The 12,508-nt window shown below is 39.6% G+C and overlaps 1 protein-coding gene and 1 pseudogene across 1 annotated transcript in view; both read right to left on the reverse strand.

Moving 5' to 3' along the window:
- The window catches only part of PLSCR4 (phospholipid scramblase 4), a 102,800-nt gene extending 90,687 nt beyond the window's left edge, over window positions 1–12,113 (reverse strand). Inside the window, exon 1 of the mRNA XM_047875774.1 lies at window positions 12,076–12,113. The gene's annotated coding sequence lies outside the window, so the exon portion shown is untranslated. The remainder of the gene's footprint in view (window positions 1–12,075) is intronic.
- The window catches only part of LOC125175320 (phospholipid scramblase 4-like), a 56,957-nt pseudogene that overhangs the window by 30,523 nt on the left and 13,926 nt on the right, over window positions 1–12,508 (reverse strand).

The following is a 12,508-nucleotide window of genomic DNA, read 5'->3' on the forward strand; positions in this document are numbered from 1 at the left end:
GTCACATATTTGAGATGTAGAAAAAACTGAATTATGGACTTTCAACTTAGAACAAGTCCTCAAGAAAACTAATATTGGGGAAAATAATGTTGGAAAATTAACCTGAAGAATATGCGGTTTGTTTATGTAAGTACCCACAGAAAGAACTATAGTTATTATTTGAATTAAATATTGACAACTAGAAATACATCACAAATATTCACCAGTACTGGAGGACAGCATCTATTTGCTCAGTATGGAAAATACTAGATTAGATATATACCCAATATCCAGAAGTAATAAAACTTTACTTTCTCATTATTTTTCTCAGACATTTATTTCCCACTTAGAGCACTTACGCATTATCTGAAAGCTGTAAACAATGTTTATAGTGTAGTGTCATTTATCTAAATGGAGTTGAGAATCACGGATACATTAATAATATAAATAACAGTAATAACAGTAAAACATATTTATTTAATCATTATGAAAACCCTAAAGAGAGGCACTTATTACCCTTACTCACCAAGGCTTAGGGAGGCTTCATTAAGGGTTTTGTACCAAAAGGACAGTGCCAGATTATCAAACCCAGGTCATATTTGGATTTCTGAAGCAAAAATAGTATCATTTTACATATTTCTTACATATAATAATATGATTATATTCAATATTTATATTTATTCCTAATTCCCAAAGAATGGATGAAATCAAACCACTGCTAGAAGAGAGATTTTGCTGTTGATTCTCAAAATACTGATTCCCATAATGCATTGGGGCATGAACATAAACTTTGCACTTCTTTCTTCAGTTGAAAAAGACACATCAGTTCCATACTTCACATTTGGCAGTATGTGAACTGTACAATAAAACAGGACAATGCTAGAAACCAAGAAACAAAAATGGACCTACCCACTGATAAGTTGGTTTCATGGATCTATGTTCCTTGAAGCCAGAGACCCTGTGGTCTCACATGTTATCAACATTCAGGTGTCTCACTCACCTGTACTGGAACACTATCTGCCTGATCACTTGGCAGAATTCTAGAAGATTTTTTCCACAATTTGACGAAATGAGAAGTTCTGGGATACTATACACATTAATGAGGAGTATGAAAAGTCAATTCTTTCTCTTAAGGAAGTGCTTAACTATTACTCAACCACATTTTCAGTAAGAAAATGTAATAAATTATTATTAGTTCAAATCTGTGTTTCCATTGCATGAAGCTCACATTTTTTCATTCTGCCAATCCTAGTTCCTTCCTACATTCTTAAACATGTGTTAAATATTGCTCATAAAAATGCCACGTATGGTAAAACTAGAGAGTCAGTCCCTGGATATGAGTAGCAATTTTATAACACAGCAAAGAACAAAGGAATCTGGTGTATATTGTCCTGCAATTTCATGTATGCACAACTTAGAAAAACTCAAAATACAAAATATAAGCTCACTACTGTTTGGATTGGCCTTCCTCATCTTTAAATTATTTCCCAGTATTGGGCAACTAATGCTTACTACAAATTCAATACTACATAGCTTTTAAATAACTTCATAATAATACTTTTGCAAAATGATTACATCTCATCAAAGTAATCCCATACATACATACACACACACATACACAAATCAGATGCAAGAAAAGATCTGTTTGCTTCTTTTTTAGCAGAGCTTTACCTTGAGGTTGGTGGCATAAAGAACATGCAAGAAGTCTTTTTGCCTTAAATAAGCAGTAATCCTACAGAAATTTCTTAGACAATAAAAGGATTAGTTAGTTATTTTGAAAAACATGAATTCTTATCAAGAAAAATGCCGTTGTTATGGAATTCAAGAAAATATTCCAAATAATGTCAACTTAATTATCAATGTTACATAAACTTAAAACAAAAAACAAAAGAAATGTTACATAAACTTCCTAAGTACTTGTACTTACATGATTTTTGTTTGGTAAGACTTACCTTTCTAATTATATAGAAAATGGCACATTAACAATTTCACCCATCTTTTACATAATTACTATATTTATATTCACATATGCATATATACACACACAGAAAGAAAATAATTTACTACTTAAATTTTCAAAATTCTTTTTCCAACAATCATTAGATTTTGTTCACTAAGACAACAGTTCTCAAGTGTGGTCCCCAGACCAGCAGTATCAGCATTACATTGAAAATATTTAGATGTGCACAACCTCAGACTTTCCTCTAAACCTACTGAATGAGAAACTGTGGAGATGGACCCAGCACTCTGTAATTTATCAAGGCCTCCAGGTGATTCTGAGGTGCTGTTGAGGTGGAGAACCACTGCTCTAAGAGATCTTTAGCTTAAGGGTTAGTTGTAATGAAAGCATTTCTTCTGTTGATCCGAAATTGAATAGAAAAAAATATTTTTAAGTATTTTTTAGAATGGGATAGCAATTAAATAAGCTAAAAAACTGAACTATGCAGGTGTGATAGAAATCTCAGATATCAGGCTAATAATATAGACTATCCTTTCAAAAGTAAAAGAAACATAATAAGAGCTAATGCCTTCGCATTGTTTGCTGTCTGGGTGCCAGACATGGTCCTAAGCACTTTATTTATAAGATATTTAATCCTCAAAACAACTCATATAGCTTCATACTGTTATCCTGCTCATTTTACAGATGGGAAAACTAAGGCATGGAGAGGTTCGCTGTGACTGTCCAAAGCATGCAGTTGGTAAGAGGAAAAGCGAGGCACAGAGTAACAAGTGGCAGAGCTGGGATGCTAATTCTATTTTTTTAATGTTTATTTATTTATTTTTTCAACGTTTATTTATTTTTGGGACAGAGAGAGAGACAGAGCATGAACGGGGGAGGGGCAGAGAGAGAGGGAGACACAGAATCGGAAACAGGCTCCAGGCTCTGAGCCATCAGCCCAGAGCCCGACGTGGGGCTCGAACTCAGGGACCGCGAGATCGTGACCTGGCTGAAGTCGGACGCTTAACCGACTGCGCCACCCAGGCGCCCCAATGTTTATTTATTTTTGAGAGAGAGAGAGTGCAGGCACAGGGAAGGGGCAGAGAGAGAGGGGGACAGAGGATCTGAAGCAGGCTCTGTGCTGACAGGAGACAGTCCAATATGGGGCTCAAACTCACGAACTGTGAGATCACGACCTGAGTCGAAGGCAGACCCTTAACCGACTGGACCACCCAGGCACCTCTGGGATGCTAATTCTAATTGGATATTTCCGTCGTCCCTAATCTTAATTATGAGGAAATTTATTATAAGCTTATAAAAAATTATTTTAAGTACTTAATTTTTATTAATAGACCATTTGTTTCTTTGTTTCTGAAAAGTAGTGCATAGGTATAAAAATACTATTTGTAGATGAGTGAAAATGGAGAACTTTGGGCCTAATCAGAGCAATCCAACTGTTAGGATTTGGCCAGCAAAGTAGTTTGCTTATTTATTTGTATTTGAGGCATTAGATTGGGCTGCACTCCCTCCCTCCGTCTCTGATGTCCTATATTTGCAGCACAAAAAATTCTGGTTCAAGTAAACAAAAGCCAAATCTGAATCATAAGGATGGTCACAGCCCCTCAATCAACTGCCAGACTTAAGCCAGTTTATATACTCAAAACCACTTCCTGTTGAGGAAGGACCATGAGATATTACTAAAAATATTTACTATTAGGGGTGCTGGGTGCCTTGGTTCATTAAGCGGCTGACTCTTGGTATCAGCTCAGGTCATGATGTCAAGGTCATAAGATCAGGCCTCTGCCCTGGGCTCCACACTGAGCTTGGAGACTGCCTCAGATTCTCTCTCCCTCTCTCTCTGCCCCTCTCCTGCTCGTATGTGCACTCTCTCTCTCAAAAAAAGAAAGAGGTTTTTTTTGTCTTACTGTTAATATTTCTTTCAGACTTCCCCAAAGGGACCTATGGCCTTTTACCACCATAACTGTGTGCATTGAGGAAAAGGAAATAATCCGACCATTTGGGGACTACTTGTCACTGCCTCTGAACTAATTCCACAAGACCCAAAACGTCACTGTGGCCATCAGTCAGAGCAGAGGCTTAAAAGGTCAGGTGGTCGATGGAATTTTAACTCAGTCTGTCTCTCAATGGGAGCCCATCTGTGGTTATTCCCCAGCTCCAGAACGCACAGTTGGAAGATATATTCAGCAGCTGGCACAATTTCCAAATTGGTTCCCTGACATGTGGAACGAAGGCTACTATGGTGGAAAAAGCCAAGTTGGAGCTACTATGGCCTCCTCTACTCAGCAAAATAGTAAGCCAAAAGCATTATGCCATTCCTGGAGGTATCACAGAGGTTAGTGCCACCATCAAGGACTTGAAAAAGAGTAAGAGTGGTGATTCCCACCACATCTCCATTCGACTCACCTATGTGGCCTGTGTAGAAGACAGATGGATCTTGGAGAAGGTCAGCGGATTATCATAACTTTAACTAGATGCTGACTCCAATTGCAGCTGCTGTACCAGATATGGTTTCATTGCTTGAGCAAATCAACCCATCTTTGGGTACCTGGGATGCAGCTATTGATATGGCAAATGTCTTTTTCTCTATCCCTGTCCATAAGGTCCACCAGAAAAGCAGTTTGCTTTCAGTTGGCAAGGCCAGCAATACAACTTCACTGTACTACCTCAGGGGTATATCAACTTTCTAGCCCTGTGTCATAATTGAATTTACAGGGATCTTTATCTAAACTCTTTCCTTCCATAAGACATCACACCAGTCCATTACATTGAGGACATCATGCTGATTGGACCTAGTAAGCAAGAAGTAGCAACTATTCTAGACTTACTAGTAAGACATTTGCTTATCAGAGGATAGGAAATAAATCCAACAAAAATTGGGTCTTTTACTTCAATGAAATTTCTAGTGGGTCAGTGCTATAGGGCATATTGAGATATCCTTTCAAAGGTGAAGGATAACCTGTCACATCTGGCCCCTCCTACAACAACAAAATACATGCACAATGCCTAATGGGACTCGGGATTTTAGAGGCAACATATTCCTTATTTGGAAGTGTTACTCCAGTCCATTTACTGAGTGACCTGAAAAGCTGCTAGTTTTGAGGAGGCCCCGGAACAAGAGAAGGCTCTGCAACAGGTCCAGGCTGCTATAAAAGTTACTCTGCCACTTGGGTCATATGATCCAGCACATCCAATGGAACTTGAACTGTCAGTGGTAGATAGGAATGCTGTTTGGAATCACTGGCAGAATTCACCTATAAGTGAATTTCTCTGCAGGCCCTTAGAATCCTGCCATCCCTTGCAGAGAAATACTCTCCTTTTGAAAAATAGCTCTTGGCTTGCTATGAGATTGAGTAGAGGCACCCAGTCACCATGGGACATAAACTACCCATCATGAATTAGACGTCACCTGACTTACCAAGCCATAAAGTTGGATGTGCCCTGCAGCACACTATCATCAAATGGAAGTAGTATATGCAGTGGGCCCGTGCTCATGGAATTCACCACCACTGCCATGTTCCTCACCATCCTGAAGCAGCTGGCTTGATCAAATGATGGAGTGGCCTTTTGAATACTTGGTTATAGCACTAAGTGGCAATGCCCTGCAACTCTAGGGTAAGCTTCTCCAGGAGGCTGTATATACTTAGAATCAGCATCTAATATATGGTTCTGTTTTTCCTACCATCAGGATTCTTGAGTCCAGGAATCAAGGGGTGGAAATGGGAATGGCACCACTCACTATTACCCACAGTGACCCATTAGCAAAATTTCTACTTCGGTTTTGCAACCTTATGCTCTGCTGGCCTAGAAGCCTTAGTACCAGAATGAGGAATGGTTATACCAGGAAACAAAGTAATGATTCAATTGAACTAAAAGTTAAGACTGCCACTCTGGCATTTGGACTCTTCATGCTCTTAAATCAACAGGCAAAGAAAGGAATTAGTGTGTCAGTTGAAGTGAATAATCCTGGCTACCTAGGGGAAATTGGACTGATATTCAACAATGGAGGGAAGGAAGAGTATCTCTGTAATACAGAAGATCCATTAGGGCATCTCTTCGTACTACTGTGGCTGTATATTAAAGTCATTGGAAAACTAAAATGACCCAATCCAGACATGACTACTAACGTCCCACATCTTTTAGGAATGAACGTTTGTGTAATTCCACTAGGTAAAGAACCACGACCAACTGAGGTGCTTGCCGAAGGCAAAAGTAATACAGAATAGGTAGTAGAAGAAGGTAATTACAGATGTCAGCTACGACCACAGAAGAGACAAGAACTGTAATTGTTATGAGAGCTCCTTCTTACTTTGTTATAAGTTATGTGTATGTGAATAGGAAATATATTTGTTCCCTTATACTGTAACAGGCATTGACTTATTACCATATATTTAAATATTATTAATTTTATATCATGGTATTTAAGTTACAGGATTATCGGGGCAAAAGTAAACATCACTTAAGGACTTCACCTTTTCTTCTGGAATGGGTTAGTGCATTTTCAATGGTAGGTAGTATAGTTGTATCATGTTAGGTGACATGACCTTGTTATTGTCTATATTTGGAAATTAAGTATGGTTTAAGGAGATGTGTATGGGTGTCAAGTTGACAAGGAGTGGACTTGTGATGGTTAATTTTATGTGTCAACTTGACAAGGCCACGGGATGCCCAGATATTTGGATACACATTCTGGGTGTGTCTGTGAGGGTGTTTCTGGATGAGATTAATATTCTAATTGATAGACTGAGTAAAGCAGAGTATTGCCCTTCTCAATGTGGTTGGTCTTCATCCAATCTGCTGGATGTCTGAATAGGAAAAAAAAAAAAAAAAAAGGTAGGTTAGGGGGAAATTTTCTCTGTCCGCTTCTCTGAGCTGGGACACCAGTCCTCTGCTGCAGTCAGACTTGGACTTGAACTGGACTGTACCATCAGCTCCTCTGGGTCTCTAGTTTGCCAACTGCAGATTGTGGGACTTCTCTGTCTTCATAAGCATGTGAGCCAATTCCATGTATTTATTTTGTCTCTCTGGAGAACCCTAATAAAGATAATTTCTGAGATTCATCCATCATCCAGGTTGTACTGTATATCAGTACTTTCTCCTTTTTGTCACTGCATGGCATTTCATTCTGGGAATACACTTTTAAAAAAAATCTATTCTCCTAGGGGCGCCTGGGTGGCTCAGTCAGTTAGGCGTCTGACTTCGGCTCAGGTCATGATCTCATAGCTTGTGAGTTCGAGCTCTAAGTCGGGCTCTGTGCTGACAGCTCGGAGCCTGGAGCCTGCTTCGGATTCTGTGTCTCCCTCTCTCTGTGCCCCACCCCTGCTTGCTCTCTGTCTCTCAAAACTGAACAAACATTAAAAAAAATGTTTTTTTAAATCTATTCTCCTATTGATGCACATTTTGGGATCTCTGCATTTGGGGCTATGAATAGTTGCTAGAAACACTGAATACAACCTTTGGTAAACATTTGTACTTATTTTTCTTAAGCATCTATCTAAAAGTTAAGTAGCTGAATCACAGAGTACTTATATGTCTGGTTTTATTAGATACTTACAAATGACTTTCCAAAGTGGTTGAAACAATTTGTGAGAGTTTCAGTTGCTCCACACTTTCATTAACACTTGGTTTTTTCAGTCTTTTTAATTTTAACCATTCAGGGCGGGCAGATCGTGAAGTAAGTAAAAATATATTTTTGATACCCCTGCCTATGTTCAACTAAGCAACTCCACTGTATGTCTCCCATTTCCCTTATCCTTAGGGCCTTCCACTGCCTTTATGAAGCTGGTAGATTTACCCTAATTTCTACTTAAGATGTTAGTTGATAAAAATGACAAATTAGAAGCCAGCAAGCATCATTAATGTAAAGATGCTGTTTCTTTTTTTAATTTTTTTAATGTTTATTTATTTTTGAGAGAGACAGAGTGTGAGCATGGAAGGGCAGAGAGAGAGGGAGACACAGAATCTGAAGCAGACTCCAGGCTCCGAGTTGTAAACACAGAGCCTGACATGGAGCTCGAACTCACCAACTGTCAGATCATGACCTGAGCCGAGGTCAGTCTCTCAACTGACCAAGCCACCCAGGCGCCCCTGAAGATGCTGTCTTAAAAATGTAACTAGTTGCCCACATTAATATATCAATTTCACATAACATTCTGTATTGCAGGTTGTTTTGAAGAAAAATAAAACAAAAATTAAAAACCAGGACATTTGCCAAGTCGTCATTAGTGCTATTTACAAACTCTTTTCTTTCCTTCCAAAAATATTCTAAGATTGCATCTTTCTGCTCATTTGAAGTTGGTTGTTTCTACATGGCTTGCACTGACCAATGAACTGTGACTCCAAGTGAGATGTTCCACTTTTCGGGCAGGAAACTTAAGAACCAGTGTGCAAGTTGCCATGTGCACTTCCCATGTCTCCTTAGCACTTACGTAAGATTAGGTCAAGATAGAATCTGTACTAGCACAAGTCCTTGAGAGACTGTGATGAGCAGAGGTGTTCTGATAACTTGCACTTGGACACACAGGGTAAGAAAGGAACAAACAGGGACGCCTGAGTGGCTCAGTCGGTTAAGTGCTGACTTTGGCTCAGGTCATGATCTCCCGGTCCGTGAGTTCCAGCCCCGAGTCGGGCTCTGTGCTGACAGCTCAGAGCCCGGAGCCTGTTCAGATTCTGTGTCTCCCTCTCTCTCTGCCCCTCCCCCACTCACGCGGACATGCGTTCTCTCTCTCTCTTTCTCTCTCTCTAAAGTAAATATTGAAAGAAAAAGTTTAAAAAAAGAAGAGAACTTTTTGTTTTCTTATAAGTCACTAAGACTTCGGTGTTGTTTGTCATCACAGCATAACCTAGCCTCCCCAGAAAGGCAGTCTGTCCATGTAAACCTCACTCTGGGTGAGTCAATTTGCTTATGCTAAATATCTGGGTCCCTCTTTAAATACCATCTGTAGTCTCCAGTTTGCAGCAGTTCCTGGTAATTCTTCCTCTCTCATTTATATCCCTTATGAGGCCTCTAGGAATTTTGTTTTTAATAGACCATTTTTCAGAGCAGTTTAGGGTCACAATAACATTCATGAGAATAGATACATAGATAGAGATATATATCAAAATGAATATATTTTAATAAAAGTATTTTTTAATAAAGAAGCTATAAGCTAGTTCTGTCCCTTTTAAGGCTTGTTTTAGTTTTATGGTGAGGAGGGCAAAAGGCAGCTAGCAGCAATAAATTTATAAAACTATGTATTTTGTCATTTTAATTATTCTCTATGGCATCCCTCATCTCCCTATCCTTGCACAAATAAGAGTCTCTAACATTGTTTATTTTCTAAATCTGTTTTATTTTTAACCAAACAGAAACAGGGTTCAATGAGTGTTAGCTACGACAACTTAGCAAACACACTCTTGAAACTTTCAGGAAAAACATGGTTTCAGCATTTTTTCCAAGATTAATTTTTCTGTGCCTTGGAATGTAAAACAGTTACCATAACATTAATTGAATGAGGTTTTATCTAATCAAACATTAACGGAAACAAACATCTCCAGAGGATCGGAATTCCATACGAATTCCACAGGGCAGAAACATCACATATGTCATCTCAAATAGAAAACGAGGAAGTGTCTTTTTAGCTATTGCCAGCCATTAATAATTCACATGAAGAAAATTATTTTAACTGTTACACTGGTGTTTGAACATTCTGTCTTATGTTCTTGACACTAAAATCTGTGCACCTTTTAAACAATTATATCACTTCCAGTTCTGGCAAGGTTGCAAAGTAGATAATGTGCAAACCTAAAAGTGCTAATGAAAATGTAATTAAAACCTATTGACATGCAAAGTCAAGCTCCTAGAAAAGTTCTAGTAATCTGTGGAGCTAAAGGGAAAAATCTGAAAATCCTGCGTATTACACAGAGGCTGACACGTCTTTGGCTTCTGAAAGGTGCCAATCCTCCTTTAGCCAGGGGATTTGATTTCTCCAATCATGGCAGGGCAGTGGTGGGGCCTTGGGCCTGAGCAGTGGGTGTTGTGTACTCTATCATTGATCTCCAATAAGGTGGGAACCCTCAAAGGGAGACAACCCAGTATAAAGGGTAGACTAGACAACAAGGATTAAAAAAAGCTCGACTGTTTTGGCCTTCAGGGCCAAATCTAAGAACCGCAGGAAATTTAATGGGCAACCATTACACTGTCTAACTACAGAACAGTGTTTAGAACTTGCTATTTATTTTTTATTTCTTTTCCAAGCTTACATAGAGATTTCAATACTTAGAGATTTTGGCAGGGAAAATTTGATCACTGAGAACTCATACATCAAGATGTGCTCTCATCATTTAGGGGTTTATATTCAAAACACACACATGACTTGGGAATCTCCAAATTGGAAGAATAATATAACACATGGTCTTCCATTGGTTACATCATGGGACACCAGCAGAAGCAAGAGCAAGCCTGTCAGAGAGAGCACACCCGCAGACAAGCCGTCCTCGGAGCCTCATGGGCTCAGCCTCATGGTTCTAAACTTGAGAGTGCGTGAAGTAACCTGACACCATTTTACTCCATTTCTGATCTCCTATGTTTACACAGAAAGAAACTAAATGCCCCACAGATGAAAGACGACACAAGGCATAGTGTTTTAGGGTGTAGCTTCTGGAGACACTTTCACATAATGCTTTTGTGAGTGACTTTGCATGAGATATCCAACCTCAGTTTTCTCATCTCTAAAAGGGGAATTATATTTTTTAAATATTCATTTATTTATTTTGAGAGAAAGAGAAAGAGAGAGAGAGAGAGAGAGAGAGAGAGAGAGAGAGAGAGAGAATACACCAAGCACTGTGAGCACAGAGCCAAAATTAAGAGTCGGACGATTAACCAACTGAGCCACCCAGCCACCCCTAAAAGGGGTATTATCATAGTATCTATCTAATGGGTTTGTTATATGAATTAAATGAGTTAACATGTGGAAAGTAGTTAGGACCAGAACCATGCCTAGAAGGTAGGGATCACTGGAAAGGACAGCTTCTCTTATCATCGTTAGCATCACCTCAGTCATCACTGCTGCTATAGGTCACTGGTTACATTATTCCAACTATTCCATGGTTAGGATGTTTCTTCTCTAAATTTGCCCAGATGCATATCCTTCTGACCTGGAACTAAATCTTGAGGTAAACCTAGCAACTATACATATCAAAATGATATGCCTTTGCGCGACTGGCTCCTTTGTCAAGAAGCAACATAACTAAGAACAGCAAGAAAATGTAAGGGACTACCATGAAGCTAGCTAATTACAGAACATGTGTTTAGAACTTGCTATTTATCTGTTGTTTCTTTTTTAAGCTATACTTGTATATAGATTTCCAGTGCAAATCATTTGTGTTGTAAGTGTATTCTATTAACGTACACGCATTTTGGTTCCTTAGAATCCAGAAAACGTTACACAGAAAAATCCTCTAAGATATACACATGGTTGAGTACATTGGAGGTAGTGTTTACCTCAAGAGTGGATGCATCGAGGTCATCCCAGACCCAGCACTGTCTCCTGCCCCCACCACACACACCAGTGGCCACTGACCACCAGACTACTCGGGAAACTGGGAGAACATGGATAGGACAGCAGGCTGCCTCACCAGGCTTCTGTTGGGGACTTTTGAGACTCATTAGCTCGACAGCTCTCGTGTCAGCTAATTCCACCTGCTCTGCTTCCCTCTTCCAGGAGCTCTCATGTCTCTTTCTTTCTGACTCCCTGCATTGCAATTACATCAGAGGGAAGAAATTCCTCAGCACCCAATCCCCTTCCTATTAACTCCTGATAAATTTCAGCTTTGTCTCTGAAAAATGAGATTAGTAGATACCTGTCTCATGATGTGGTACATACGTGCAACATGATGAATCTGCAATTATTTTGTATCAATGCTTTTTGAGTTTCACACTCTAATTCTGTATTTGCTTATTTTACATTTGGGACAGAGTACTATGCTGTATACCTTCGAGTCTCCTTAAATAGTATTTTAAGTATTTCATACTGCTGTATTTATATGTGATTTTGCAAACCTCATTTCACTTACATGGAAAAGTGTACTGAAACAAGATCATTCTGAGCTTGGTTGGTCCATGTAGAAAACACTCTGAAAACATTTTAATATTAGGTTACCTCAAAAGCAGAATCTGAACCCCAGCCATGGGTTGAACGCGGCCCACGCACTCCCATCACTTTTTCTTTCTTCTTGCTTTGGATGCTATAAAGCATCCTGCATGGGTTCCAGTGCTCCAGAGCAAAGCCAGCGGTGACACCAGGAGGCCACTGCATTTCCAGCTGCAAATGGGCAGAGGGGAGGAAACGACACAGACATGTACTCATGTACACACCACCTAGATGTGCTCTAAGCCCTTCAAGGACTAGGGAAATTACTGCTGGGCAAGACAGTCCTCTGTGGGCCTCTCGTACTCCTCCCCTTCTCACTGTGCGTGCCAACAACCCAAGGCCTTGACCACTCTTTCCCTTGGCCATTTGTCAGGGTTGACTTTGCAGGGAACAACCTTAAGGGATGAGGTCACACCTTCCTTCAGGACACAGAGGAGGACTA

This window comes from Prionailurus viverrinus, chromosome C2 (genome assembly GCF_022837055.1).
Source record: "Prionailurus viverrinus isolate Anna chromosome C2, UM_Priviv_1.0, whole genome shotgun sequence".
Taxonomy (NCBI): Eukaryota; Metazoa; Chordata; class Mammalia; order Carnivora; family Felidae; genus Prionailurus; species Prionailurus viverrinus.